The following is a 5,248-nucleotide window of genomic DNA, read 5'->3' as shown; positions in this document are numbered from 1 at the left end:
TTTCATACAAACATCAATGTGCACGGTGCACAAAGTGCGCGGAACAAAAATTGCTCGGTCAGACCTACGGCGGGCCATAACTCGAATACTAAACGTCGCAGACATGGGTCGTAGAACAATTTTAAGCTCGTCTAATCATTCTCTATCCGATTCTGGATAGTGGTTTTTTGACCACTTTTCATCATTTTGTGACACCCCGAACCTAGGGACAGCTCCCTAGCTTTTTGCAAAAAAGTGCACCGAACGGGCCGGAGAGCTCGAGTAGTCAAAAAAATTTTTTTCGCTAAAAACCCTCAAAACGTGTCAGAAACACACCCTAGATGATGAAAAGTGCAACCAGAAAGTCAACCGACAACATGCCCGGGGGTACCAATTTGCTCTACGCGTCCCTAGGTAGGGTACTTTTTCATACAAACATCAATGTGCACGGTGCACAAAGTGCGCGGAACAAAAATTGCTCGGTCAGACCTACGGCGGGCCATAACTCGAATACTAAACGTCGCAGACATGGGTCGTAGAACAATTTTAAGCTCGTCTAATCATTCTCTATCCGATTCTGGATAGTGGTTTTTTGACCACTTTTCATCATTTTGTGACACCCCGAACCTAGGGACAGCTCCCTAGCTTTTTGCAAAAAAGTGCACCGAACGGGCCGGAGAGCTCGAGTAGTCAAAAAATTTTTTTTCGCTAAAAACCCTCAAAACGTGTCAGAAACACACCCTAGATGATGAAAAGTGCAACCAGAAAGTCAACCGACAACATGCCCGGGGGTACCAATTTGCTCTACGCGTCCCTAGGTAGGGTACTTTTTCATACAAACATCAATGTGCACGGTGCACAAAGTGCGCGGAACAAAAATTGCTCGGTCAGACCTACGGCGGGCCATAACTCGAATACTAAACGTCGCAGACATGGGTCGTAGAACAATTTTAAGCTCGTCTAATCATTCTCTATCCGATTCTGGATAGTGGTTTTTTGACCACTTTTCATCATTTTGTGACACCCCGAACCTAGGGACAGCTCCCTAGCTTTTTGCAAAAAAGTGCACCGAACGGGCCGGAGAGCTCGAGTAGTCAAAAAAATTTTTTTCGCTAAAAACCCTCAAAACGTGTCAGAAACACACCCTAGATGATGAAAAGTGCAACCAGAAAGTCAACCGACAACATGCCCGGGGGTACCAATTTGCTCTACGCGTCCCTAGGTAGGGTACTTTTTCATACAAACATCAATGTGCACGGTGCACAAAGTGCGCGGAACAAAAATTGCTCGGTCAGACCTACGGCGGGCCATAACTCGAATACTAAACGTCGCAGACATGGGTCGTAGAACAATTTTAAGCTCGTCTAATCATTCTCTATCCGATTCTGGATAGTGGTTTTTTGACCACTTTTCATCATTTTGTGACACCCCGAACCTAGGGACAGCTCCCTAGCTTTTTGCAAAAAAGTGCACCGAACGGGCCGGAGAGCTCGAGTAGTCAAAAAATTTTTTTTCGCTAAAAACCCTCAAAACGTGTCAGAAACACACCCTAGATGATGAAAAGTGCAACCAGAAAGTCAACCGACAACATGCCCGGGGGTACCAATTTGCTCTACGCGTCCCTAGGTAGGGTACTTTTTCATACAAACATCAATGTGCACGGTGCACAAAGTGCGCGGAACAAAAATTGCTCGGTCAGACCTACGGCGGGCCATAACTCGAATACTAAACGTCGCAGACATGGGTCGTAGAACAATTTTAAGCTCGTCTAATCATTCTCTATCCGATTCTGGATAGTGGTTTTTTGACCACTTTTCATCATTTTGTGACACCCCGAACCTAGGGACAGCTCCCTAGCTTTTTGCAAAAAAGTGCACCGAACGGGCCGGAGAGCTCGAGTAGTCAAAAAAATTTTTTTCGCTAAAAACCCTCAAAACGTGTCAGAAACACACCCTAGATGATGAAAAGTGCAACCAGAAAGTCAACCGACAACATGCCCGGGGGTACCAATTTGCTCTACGCGTCCCTAGGTAGGGTACTTTTTCATACAAACATCAATGTGCACGGTGCACAAAGTGCGCGGAACAAAAATTGCTCGGTCAGACCTACGGCGGGCCATAACTCGAATACTAAACGTCGCAGACATGGGTCGTAGAACAATTTTAAGCTCGTCTAATCATTCTCTATCCGATTCTGGATAGTGGTTTTTTGACCACTTTTCATCATTTTGTGACACCCCGAACCTAGGGACAGCTCCCTAGCTTTTTGCAAAAAAGTGCACCGAACGGGCCGGAGAGCTCGAGTAGTCAAAAAAATTTTTTTCGCTAAAAACCCTCAAAACGTGTCAGAAACACACCCTAGATGATGAAAAGTGCAACCAGAAAGTCAACCGACAACATGCCCGGGGGTACCAATTTGCTCTACGCGTCCCTAGGTAGGGTACTTTTTCATACAAACATCAATGTGCACGGTGCACAAAGTGCGCGGAACAAAAATTGCTCGGTCAGACCTACGGCGGGCCATAACTCGAATACTAAACGTCGCAGACATGGGTCGTAGAACAATTTTAAGCTCGTCTAATCATTCTCTATCCGATTCTGGATAGTGGTTTTTTGACCACTTTTCATCATTTTGTGACACCCCGAACCTAGGGACAGCTCCCTAGCTTTTTGCAAAAAAGTGCACCGAACGGGCCGGAGAGCTCGAGTAGTCAAAAAATTTTTTTTCGCTAAAAACCCTCAAAACGTGTCAGAAACACACCCTAGATGATGAAAAGTGCAACCAGAAAGTCAACCGACAACATGCCGGGGGTACCAATTTGCTCTACGCGTCCCTAGGTAGGGTACTTTTTCATACAAACATCAATGTGCACGGTGCACAAAGTGCGCGGAACAAAAATTGCTCGGTCAGACCTACGGCGGGCCATAACTCGAATACTAAACGTCGCAGACATGGGTCGTAGAACAATTTTAAGCTCGTCTAATCATTCTCTATCCGATTCTGGATAGTGGTTTTTTGACCACTTTTCATCATTTTGTGACACCCCGAACCTAGGGACAGCTCCCTAGCTTTTTGCAAAAAAGTGCACCGAACGGGCCGGAGAGCTCGAGTAGTCAAAAAATTTTTTTCGCTAAAAACCCTCAAAACGTGTCAGAAACACACCCTAGATGATGAAAAGTGCAACCAGAAAGTCAACCGACAACATGCCCGGGGGTACCAATTTGCTCTACGCGTCCCTAGGTAGGGTACTTTTTCATACAAACATCAAAGTGCGCTTAGCAAAAGTTCTCCGTCAGACCTACGGCGGGCCATAACTCGAAAACTAAACGTCGCAGACATGGGTCGTAGAACAATTTTAAGTTCGTCTAATGATTCTACATCCGATTCTGGATAGTGGTTTTTTGACCACTTTTCAAAATTTTGTGACACCCCAAACCTAGGGGCAGCTCCCTAGCTTTTGTCAAAAAATGGTCACCGAACGGGCCGGAGAGCTCGAGTAGTCAAAAAATTTTTTTTCGCCAAAATCACTGAAAACGTGTAGAAAACGCATTTTAGATGATGAAAAGTGAAACCAGAACGTCAAACAACAACTTTTTTGGGGGTACCCTTTTTACTCTACGGGCCCCTAGGTAAGGCGCGCCATTAGCGCTTTCCTCTCGAGTTCCCAACTTTTGCCCTCCTGGGAACATGATCATTTGTTCATTGCCTACTATAGGGAGGGTACCTTGCTCCGAGGTCAAAAATGAAAATTTCACCAAATCGTAGTTTTTACCTCTATTTTGTCGTAGGAGCATGGTTTGAGGTGTCGGTGGGTCATTTCGGCCCCCATTTGGGTCATACGTCCCCTCCCCGATTTAGTTCGTCGTATGACCATAGTCCGAACTTATGAAGCAAAAGTGGTGTCTGGTGGTGTCTGCCGATGATCTTAACCTATGATTTCGAGTTGATATGCGTATATTAGAGTAAAATTAGGCCTTGTAGTACACGGCTTATGCCCCGGACTAGGTGTCCCGGGGACAAAATCTCGAAAATTACAGACACCCCAGCATCGCTTAAGGTGGTCAGTAGCAAATATATTTTTGGGTCTTCGGACCCATGAAGAGACAGTAGCTGGCTAGTTTGCTGTACTCTTACGCTGAGAACTGGCAGCGTAGAGGGTCTACGGACCCTGAAAGGACCTACCCAACCTTTCAAAAAGCTCCCTGGAGCGGTACATCACGGGTCTACGGACCCTAAGACTTCGTCGTGATGGTTTCAAGCATAAAAGTCGTAACAGTTTAAGAGGTTTTCGTAAGCGTATATTAAATGCATGCTTGAAACTAAGCTTCGTTGTCTTTAAACACTGCAAGACCAATCGAACTTTTTAGGGAAACTCGAAGGATTCACGCTAAGCTCGATGAGCTATTAAGGGTAGTGGTGCATGGTTTGTCGGCGTTCCTTGGATCTAATCCATTGAACAAATGTGTCTGGGGTCATGGTGCAGGTAAAATAGCGTGATGAAACCGGGTTTCCCTTACCAAATGTGGCATAACTTTCCCTGAGAGCGAAGCTCAGACCCACGTAGGGGAGAGCAAAGTGGAACTTAAATGTTCTATGCAGCAAATGTTCGCCATGCGGATAAACAAGTTGGAATAGCTCAATGTAGTGTAATGCAAACACGAATCGCAATTAACGATAAGGGGACCCAGAAGCAATTCTGCGGAACCCTCGGGGGAGGTGTGAGTTGATATAATTAGAGGTGATAGTCCAAGTTGTTCGAGCTCCGGCTCGGCAGCCGATACGAGGTTCCTGTTGAGCTTGTACATCGCGCAGAGGCGCCGTTCGGTTCTAGCAATGATTCCCGCCACCATGTTTCATGCGTGCAGAGGTCCGTTAGAGCTCGAGCAATGTGTCCCGCCGTGATTACGAAAAAGTTTAACAGTTGACTAAGTTGGGGGTGTGTTCAAGTAATCGCGCAGAGATGCCGATCGGTTTCTAGCAATGTTTCCCGTCACAAGGTGGTATTGGCACCTGTGCAGAGTGACCGTTAGCAATGTCTCCCGTATCACGGTGGTGTTCTACCACTAGTGCAGAGTGACCGCTAGCAATGTCTCCCGTCACAAGGTGGTAGCCCAGTAGTGCAGAGAAGCCGCTAGCAAGTCTCCCGTCACAGAGTAAGCAGGTCCGCGAAGTGCAGAGTAGCCGTTAGCAATGTCTCCCGTATCACGGTGGTATCATTCCACTAGTGCAGAGTGACCGCTAGCAATGCTTCCCGACACACGGCGGTAGC

The sequence above is a fragment of the Anopheles merus genome, unplaced genomic scaffold (assembly GCF_017562075.2).
Source record: "Anopheles merus strain MAF unplaced genomic scaffold, AmerM5.1 LNR4000268, whole genome shotgun sequence".
NCBI lineage: Eukaryota > Metazoa > Arthropoda > Insecta > Diptera > Culicidae > Anopheles > Anopheles merus.
This window is presented reverse-complemented; position numbering follows the sequence as displayed.